Here is a 10,000-nt window from a genome sequence, read left to right on the forward strand (position 1 = left end):
TAAATTGAGTGCTTTTTGACATTTATTCTTTAACTGACCAATGTGGTCTTTCCAATTCAATCTACTATCAAAGAGTAGACCAAGAAATCTAGCTGAATTTTGAATAGGTATTGGGTGGTTGTCTAGAGTTAGCCTGATGTTGGGCTTTCTCCTATGTGTAAAGACCATGCCAATACTCTTTCTTATGGAAAACTTAAAACCCCACTGGAGGCCCTAGTTATGAATCATATCCAGTGCCAATTGGATCTGATTTGCCGAGAACTCTGCACTATTGCTGGAGTGCCATAATGCACAATCGTCGGCGTACAGTGAGTATTTAAGATTCCGAGGAGGAGATGGTAAAATGTCATTTATCATACACAGAAATAATGTTGGAGACAAGACACTTCCTTGTGGGACCCCGTTTGCCTGGACAAAAATGTCCGAGAATGTGACATTGTCGGAAAATAATTTGACAGAAAACGTTCTGTCAGATATGAAATTTTAGATAAAACAAGGCAAGTTTCCACGTAATCCGAAAGCATAAAGTTTTCTGAGTAGGCCATGTCGCCATGTCATGTCGTAGGCTTTTTCTATGTCTAAAAATACTGAAATCAAAAAATGCTTTTTGGCAAATGCCTCATGAATATGACTTTCCAGTTTTACTAGCTGATCGATAGTTTGACGTCCCTTTCGGAAGCCGCACTGCTCGTCAACTAGTAAATTCCTGGTATTTAAAAAATGCAATAGCCTACTATTAACAATTCTTTCCATGACCTTGCATAAGCAGCTTGTCAACGCAATTGGGCGGTAAGAGATGGCGGATCTGGGATTTCCCCCTCCTTTCAATATGGGAATGATGTGGGCGAAGTGCCATGAATTTGGAAAAGTCTGGCTTTTCCAATATCATTGTACACTTCTAGCAACTTAATCATGTCATCATGATTAAGATGCTTTATCATCTCATATCGAATCTCATCGGGGCCTGGGGATGTTCCTCTACAGGCTTCTAGGGCTCGGACAAGCTCATTCATAGTTAGATCTTTATTATAATCAAGGTTATCTCCTGTGGCAAAGTGAATTGGTTGCAGCTCGGCTGCTTCCTTGGTGGTCAGGAATGCAGGATTGTAGTTTTCCGAGCTGCTTGTATAAGAGAACTGCCTGGCGATTATGTTAGCAATGTCTCTAGGTGAATCATATTCATTTCTCTCATGAGTGATGTTTTTGATTTTTAATGATGTTCTTTTTTTATTGATTTTGTTGACAGTGGACCAAACCTCTGCAATGCTGGTATTGCTGTTAATCGTAGAGACAAAGCTTCGCCAGGAGTCTCTTTTGGCTTGTCTGATTGTTCTTCGAGCCCTGCTCTCGCTTGTTTGTAATTGCGAAACTTCTCGTTTGTGAAGTCTGTAGGCCCTATTTCGTTCACATAGCGCCCTGCGGCAATCTGGTGTCCACCATGGAACTCTATGCTTAACGCTATCTGTCGAAGTCTTAGGGATGGTTGCCATTGCTGCATTTATAATACAATTTTGAACACTGTTTACTTTATCATCAATGGTTTCTCCAACAACTTCGAGCTTGACGCTCCTTGTGAAGGCGACCCAATCTGCTCTTTTTACGTTAAATTTCCCCTCGTGGCGATAAAGGGGAAACTCGTGCATTTCCCCTGGAGGGATGGCTGGGGTCTCTCTCTCTCTCTCCTCTCTCTCTCTCTCTCTCTCTCTCCCTCTTTCTCTTCTCTCTCTCTCTCTCTCTCTCTCTCTCTCTCTCTCTCTTCCTAACTCTCTCACTTGATGATTGTTATGGTTCGGTGGACCCGAGAGGAGGACTCAGCCTCTTGTGAATTAACACAGTCCGGCCTCCCAACCCTCTAACTAACGCCCACGGCCAACTGCCCGCCGACGCCCACTAGATAAATGGTGATAAACTAAATAATGAAATAAAGAAAAAAACAATAAACAAATAAAATTGAATGAAAACAAAGCGATAAAAGGAGAAGGAAATAACTAGAAAATGGGTGATAAATAAACAATAAAATAAAGATAAAAAATTAAATAAATAAACAAATAAAAGGAAATGAAAACAAAGCGATAAAAGGAAGGAAGAAATAACTAGATAAATGGTGATAACTAAATAATAAAATAAAGATAAGAAATTAAATAAATAAACAAATGAAAGGAAATGAAAACAAAGCGATAAAAGGAAGGAGGAAAAAACTAGAAAAATGGTGAAAACTAAATAATAAAAAAAAAATAAGATAAGAAATAAATAAATAAACAAATGAAAGGAAATGAAAACAAAGCGATAAAAGGAAGGAGGAAATAACTAGATAAATGGTTATAACTAAATAAAATAAAGATAAAAATTTAAATAAATAAACAAATAAAAGGAAATGAAAACAAAGCGATAAAAGGAAGGAAGAAATAACTAGATAAATGGTGATAACTAAATAAGTGAAGATGAATTTGATTTAGAGTTATATCTGAGTTACGAATAGATGAATTATTTTGAGTTTAGACCAATGCGAGATGAAAGAATATATGTACAAAGAAAAATAATAAAATAGAAGAAAAAAAAGATAATGATAATTAATCAATTGTTAATTATTGATGGTCATTAATAATCAATTATTGATAAGAATTGATTATGAATCAATTATCAATTATTGATTATTCATTATTGATATTCTATTGAATTGATAATCAATAAAATTAGTTATCAATTAAATATTAATTATTTATTGGTTATCAATTTTTTATCAATATTCATTAATAATTAAAAATATAAATTAATCATCAAAAACATTATTTAATAATAATTAATAATTCGAACCTAAAGTTAAGAGAATTAAATATCTTATCCCAAGCTATAGTGTTAGAATAATTAAAGATTATGATAGATTATGATATGTGTGTGTGTGTGTGTGTGTGTGTGTGTGTGTGTATGTGTGTGTGTGTGTGTGTGTGTGTGTGTGTGTGTGTGTGTGCTATTTCATCATTTTATATGTAAGTGCTTCTGTCTGTAGAATAAAGAAACCCGTTATTAGGACACGTCGGCAGAGACAGAGAGAGAGAGAATAAAATGAAATGTTGTTGAGGATGCCGCGACATTAAGCGATATGGTAAGTTTCACTGTCCTGCCACAAGGCGTGTTGTTGATAATGCTCGCTATGTGTGTGTGTTGTGTTTGTGCTTGTGTGTTTAAGTTTTAACATTTAATATCCCAAGAAGGAATGTATAGTTGAGAATCGTCTCCTGTTCCTGACCGAGACGCATGAGACGAGACCGAGATGCTGGGGCTGCCTGGCTACCTTGGCGGCATAAGTCAGCGCAAGCTGGCCGCGTCTAAGACGGAGGGGAGGTACTCCCGACTCTACCTCTAGGCGCTCGGTGCGAGTGCACATAAGGGCTCCAAGACAGACGCGTAAACACGCATTCTGCACAACATTCAATCCTTTCAGAGTTGAGCTCGTTGCCGATCCATACACGATTGACCCATAATCTACTTTAGATCTAGTCAGGGATTTATATAACATCAGTAAAGACTTTCTATCAGCTCCCCATTTGTGTCCAGAAATGCACTTTAATAAATTGAGTGCTTTTTGACATTTATTCTTTAACTGACCAATGTGGTCTTTCCAATTCAATCTACTATCAAAGAGTAGACCAAGAAATCTAGCTGAATTTTGAATAGGTATTGGGTGGTTGTCTAGAGTTAGCCTGATGTTGGGCTTTCTCCTATGTGTAAAGACCACGCCAATACTCTTTCTTATGGAAAACTTAAAACCCCACTGGAGGCCCTAGTTATGAATCATATCCAGTGCCAATTGGATCTGATTTGCCGAGAACTCTGCATTATTGCTGGAGTGCCATAATGCACAATCATCGGCGTACAGTGAGTATTTAAGATTCCGAGGAGGAGATGGTAAAATGTCATTTATCATACACAGAAATAATGTTGGAGACAAGACACTTCCTTGTGGGACCCCGTTTGCCTGGACAAAAATGTCCGAGAATGTGACATTGTCGGAAAATAATTTGACAGAAAACGTTCTGTCAGATATGAAATTTTGGATAAAACAAGGCAAGTTTCCACGTAATCCGAAAGCATAAAGTTTTCTGAGTAGGCCATGTCGCCATGTCATGTCGTAGGCTTTTTCTATGTCTAAAAATACTGAAATCAAAAAATGCTTTTTGGCAAATGCCTCATGAATATGACTTTCCAGTTTTACTAGCTGATCGAGAGTTTGACGTCCCTTTCGGAAGCCGCACTGCTCGTCAACTAGTAAATTCCTGGTATTTAAAAAATGCAATAGCCTACTATTAACAATTCTTTCCATGACCTTGCATAAGCAGCTTGTCAACGCAATTGGGCGGTAAGAGATGGCGGATCTGGGATTTCCCCCTCCTTTCAATATGGGAATGATGTGGGCGAAGTGCCATGAATTTGGAAAAGTCTGGCTTTTCCAAATATCATTGTACACTTCTAGCAACTTAATCATGTCATCATGATTAAGATGCTTTATCATCTCATATCGAATCTCATCGGGGCCTGGGGATGTTCCTCTACAGGCTTCTAGGGCTCGGACAAGCTCATTCATAGTTAGATCTTTATTATAATCAAGGTTATCTCCTGTGGCAAAGTGAATTGGTTGCAGCTCGGCTGCTTCCTTGGTGGTCAGGAATGCAGGATTGTAGTTTTCCGAGCTGCTTGTATAAGAGAACTGCCTGGCGATTATGTTAGCAATGTCTCTAGGTGAATCATATTCATTTCCCTCATGAGTGATGTTTTTGATTTTTAATGATGTTCTTTTTTTATTGATTTTGTTGACAGTGGACCAAACCTCTGCAATGCTGGTATTGCTGTTAATCGTAGAGACAAAGCTTCGCCAGGAGTCTCTTTTGGCTTGTCTGATTGTTCTTCGAGCCCTAGCTCTCGCTTGTTTGTAATTGCGAAAGTTCTCGTTTGTGATATTATTGTGGAAAAGCCTGTAGGCCCTATTTCGTTCACATAGCGCCCTGCGGCAATCTGGTGTCCACCATGGAACTCTATGCTTAACGCTATCTGTCGAAGTCTTAGGGATGGTTGCCATTGCTGCATTTATAATACAATTTTGAACACTGTTTACTTTATCATCAATGGTTTCTCCAACAACTTCGAGCTTGACGCTCCTTGTGAAGGCGACCCAATCTGCTCTTTTTACGTTAAATTTCCCCCTCGTGGCGATAAAGGGGAAACTCGTGCATTTCCCCTGGAGGGATGGCTGGGGCGAAGCACATCACTACAATGCAGCTGTTCACATGTGGGATGTTTGGACGCGTGACATATCCTGGCCAGATAAGAGCTTGATTCTGGACTGATTGTAGTTTGGCCATTTGGCTTTAGGAGAGAGTTTGTGTGTGTGTGTGTGTGTGTGTGTGAGGTGTTCTGTACCTCCCATGCAATATTTGCAATCCTTTATTTTTTGTTTGCAGTGAATACAATCTGCAATTGTGTTAGTGACAACTAACACAATTGTACACACTTATATATTTATTTATATTATTATTATTACAATATATAATACATATTTATTGATATTATTAGTATTACAATATATAATTACAATTATATATTGTAACACAATTATATATCTATTGATTTTCCAAAGTTATTATAAAAAGAGTAATAAAAAAAAGTACAGGGATCCAAGCAATATTTTCAATGGCAGTATTCTAGAGCTAATGAATGCAATTTGATAACTAAGGAAGAAACATGAGCAGCCAACTACTTATCTCTGAAGCAAAATTGTGTGACGGCAGAGTCCAATCACGTAAGTTCCATGGGGTCAAAGGGGAAGGAAACACCTCCGTGTCTCGGAGCAGACTGATTGATTGTTCCTACAATACAGTGTACGCACAGTATGTGCCAAATTACCATACGGATTGTTTTGTCAAGAAAATCAGTGCGACCACTCGTTTAGTGGGACACACAGGTACTCCGCTGGTCTCCGAGCAGAGAGCAGGCCTACTGCTGATTGAGAGCGGTCAAACGCTCGAGCAAATCATGCAATTGCATTGACCAAGCAACGTTGCAGGAAGATGGGTTCCTCAGCTCACAGTTGCAGGAAGACGTTTTCCTCTGCTTACATATATATATAATATATATATATAATATATATATATATATATATATATATATATATATATATATATATATATATATTCCTTATATATTCCTGTATTAGATGTAGGAAGAGAAACGTTGATATTACGGTATACTATTTCAAAGATCGTAGATAATTATTATCTACATTCTTTGAAACAGTATTCCGTAATATTAACGTTTCTCTTCCTGCATCTAATACAGAAAACGCTAAGGAAGGACTGCAACTTTTTATCTCCATCTTTATATATATATATATATATATATATATCTATATATATATATATATATATATATATATATATATATATATATACACACACACACACACACACATACACACACACACACACACACACACACATACACACACACACACACACACACATATAAATATATGTATAATTATATGTAAATATATATATATATATATATATATATATATATATATATATATATTTACACATACATATACTTTCTTATTTATGTCTTTGACACTGGTTAAGTGGCGGGAACCAACAATAATAAAACGAGTGATATCTCTCTCTCTCTCTCTCTCTCTCTCTCTCTCTCTCTCTCTCTCTCTCTCTCTCTCTCTCTCTCTCTCTCTCTCTCTCTCTCTCTCTCTCTCTCTCTCTCTCTCTCTCTCTCTCTCACTTACAGCTGACAGAGGCCGGGCCGCCTCGTGCATATAGCCCGGGCGAAGCGACGTCTTCGCAAATCTCTCTGAACTGAACTGATCTCTCTCTGGGGAAGCTGCGCGCAAGTATGTCTGTTTGTCACTTTGTGTGCATGTATGTGTGTTTGCTTGTGTGTATGTGTGTTTGCTTGTGTGTATGTGTGTGTGTTTGCTTGTGTGTATGTGTGTGTGTTTGCTTTTGTGTATGTGTGTGTGTGTTTGCTTGTGTGTATGTGTGTGTGTTCGCTTTTGTGTATGTGTTTTTGCTTGTGTGTATGTGTGTGTTTGCTTTTGTGTATGTGTGTTTGCTTGTGTGTATGTGTGTGTTTGTTTGTGTGTATGTGTGTTAGCTTGTGTGTATATGTTTGAGTGTTTGCTTCTGTGTATGAGTGTGTTTGCTTTTGTGTATATCTGTGTGTTTGTTTGTGTATACGTGTGTGTGTGTATGTGTGTGTGTTTGCTTGTGTGTATGTGTGTGTGTTTGCTTGTGTGTTAATATGGGTATTTGTGTTTGCTTGTGTGTATGTGTGTATTTGCTTGTGTGTTTATACGGGTATGTGTGTTTGCTTGTGTGTGTGTGTGTGTGTGTTTGCTTGTGTGATATATCTGTGTGTCTACCTGTGTGTATACTTGTGTGAGTGTGCGTATATCTGTGTTTGTGTGTGTGCAGTAAATCCTATGGTATTATCTCCAAAGGTATGGGATGTTACACTCATGCAATGGGCCAGGCTATCCACAAGATACATGCTGTCAAAATATGGTGAAAAGCGTGAGAAAGGAAAATTCTCGTCGCTTGGACCTTTGAGCTAAAATGACTCACTGGATCATTTAACTTCAATTCAGGAATATTGAGAAGAAAGGACAATGGTCATCAATAAGAGGTGAAGGAGGAATGTAGGAGGGAAGAGGGAGGAGGAAGGGGAAGATAAGGGAGAGGGGGGTGGGATGGAGGAAGGGAAGGAGAAGAGAAAGAGGGAGTTGGAAGGGGAAGAAAAAGAGGGAGTTGGAAGGGGAAGATAAGGGGGAGAGGGAAGGGAAAGAGGAAGATAAGGGGGAGGGGAATGGGAAGGAGGAAGGGAAGGAGAAGGGAAAGAGTGAGGAGGAAGGGGAAGATGAAGGGGAGGGGGGTGGGAGGGAGAAGGGAAAGAGGAAGATAAGAGGGAGGGGGGTGAGAAGGAAGAAGGGAAAGAGGGAGGAGGAAGGGGAAGATAAGGGAGAGGGGGTGGGAAGGAGGAAGGGAAGGAGAAGAGAAAGAGGGAGGAGGAAGGGGAAGATAAGGGGGAGAGGGAAGGGAAAGAGGAAGATAAGGGGGAGGGGAATGGGAAGGAGGAAAGGAAGGAGAAGGGAAAGATAAGGGGGAGAGGGGTGGGAAGGAGAAGGGAAAGAAGATAAGGGGGAAGGGAATGGGAAGGAGGAAAGGAAGGAGAAGGGAAAGAAGGGAGGAGGAAGGGGAATATAAGGGGGTGGGGGGTGGGAAGGAGGAAGGGAAGGAGAAGGGATAGAAGAAGATAAGGGGGAAGGGGATGGGAAGGAGGAAGGGGGGAAGGGAAAGAGGGAGGAAGAAGGGAAAGATAAGAGGGATGGGGAGGGCAGGGAGGAAGGGAAGGAGACGGGAAAGAGGAAGATAAGAGGGATGGGGAGGGGAGGGAGGAAGGGAAGGAGACGGGAAAGAGGAAGATAGGGGGGGGGGAGTAGGAGAAGAAGGAGAAGGGAAAAAGGGAGGGGGTGGGAAAGAGAAGGGAAAGAGGGAGGAGGAAGGGGAAGAGAAGTGGGAGGGGGATGGGAAGGAGGAAGGGAAAGAGGAGGGGAAGGAGGAAGGGGATGAGAAGAGAAAGCGAAGGAAGAGGCAGATAAGGTAGAAGGTAATGAGGTGGTGTAAGCCACCAGTGCCATCAGTTGTAAACCATCAGCTGCCACTAGTTATAACCAGCTTGCTGGCCACAGTTATAACCCACCACTGAGAGCAGTTGTTATAACCACTCGATGCCCTGGTTGTGATCCGGTGGATAAGAGACAGACGTTCACGTGCCATGGTCTTTATTGTGGACTGTTAATATACCCGAGCTGTTCGCTCTAGTCTGTTTGTCTGACCTCTCTGTCCTGATCTGTCTCTCTGTGATCCTTACATGTCCTTAAGTACCATTTAGTAACTTTCTACGCCTCGGGCCTTCTGTTAACAAAAACAGCTGCCTTTAAAGACTAGTGTTCTGAGGCGGAAACGAACACAGGAGACAGGAAGCGTCAGGTCAAAACACACTGCCATCGATATTGCATTGAATTAAGTAGACAACCATGATCAATGTCTTGGGTCAATTAATATCAGTATCAGTGCCTTAAAGATGGGAAATAGGAGGAGGAGGAGGAAGATAAGAGGGAGGGGGTGGAGAAGAGAAAGAGGAGGTGGAGAAGGGAAAAACTAAGAGGAAGAAGATAAGGACGAAGGGGAGGAGTGAATACGGAGGAAGAGGAAGGGGAGAAGGGAAAAAGTAGGAGAAAGAGGAAAATAAGGGGGGAGGAGGAAGTGGAGAAGGGAAAGAGGAGGAAGAGGAAGTAGTTATATGCTGTGTGTAAATATAGAGGTATACAGAAAGATAGATCGAAAGAGGAGATAGGAATAGAGAGGAATAAGAAGAGAATCAGATAAAACCAATAGAGAGATAGAGAGATAGGAAGAAAGAGGGATAGGATAGAGAGATATGAAGATAGATGTAGAGGAAGAAAGATAGATAGGAAAGTAGAGATATAGACAAAAGAGATAGAAAGATAGTTAGAAAAACAGAAAGATAGGGAGACAGATAGACAGGTAAGTAGATGTCTTAATACAACAGTAAAAATATAAATGCATTCTTTTTTTTTTTAACTTAATTAATTTGATTTAATTTAATCATTATTTTTTAATGTTGCAAAGGATTTATCAATTGATGATCCACTCTAAACAGTGGATTAAACTTAATGAATGATAATTATCTAAAAAATAATAATAATCAATAAAAGTTGTAAGAAAAGTAGGAATACAGAAGTGACAAATAGGAAAAAGCTAAGAAAACAGAACATATTCACCCAATTTTATTGATATGAAAAACAAGATATCGAGAGTCTTGAAACACGCAAGAGAGATTTCCATTCCTTTCATTCAGAACTGATTCCGTTACGGAACCTATTACACCACAGGACAAAATAGGTTCAGAAAAAATC

At 39.6% G+C, this 10,000-nt stretch overlaps 2 protein-coding genes across 26 annotated transcripts in view; both read right to left on the bottom strand.

The window, feature by feature from the left end:
* LOC122254997 (uncharacterized) overlaps positions 1 to 10,000 on the bottom strand; it is a 281,759-nt gene that overhangs the window by 126,114 nt on the left and 145,645 nt on the right. The window lies entirely within an intron of this gene.
* The window catches only part of LOC122252105 (uncharacterized), an 8,647-nt gene continuing 8,505 nt past the window's right edge, over positions 9,859 to 10,000 (bottom strand). Inside the window, exon 10 of the mRNA XM_086553205.1 lies at positions 9,859 to 10,000. This exon is cut by the window's right edge and continues 903 nt beyond it. The gene's annotated coding sequence lies outside the window, so the exon portion shown is untranslated.

The sequence above is a fragment of the Penaeus japonicus genome, unplaced genomic scaffold (assembly GCF_977035675.1).
Source record: "Penaeus japonicus unplaced genomic scaffold, GWHDUDI00000001_assembly GWHDUDI00000028, whole genome shotgun sequence".
Taxonomy (NCBI): domain Eukaryota; kingdom Metazoa; phylum Arthropoda; class Malacostraca; order Decapoda; family Penaeidae; genus Penaeus; species Penaeus japonicus.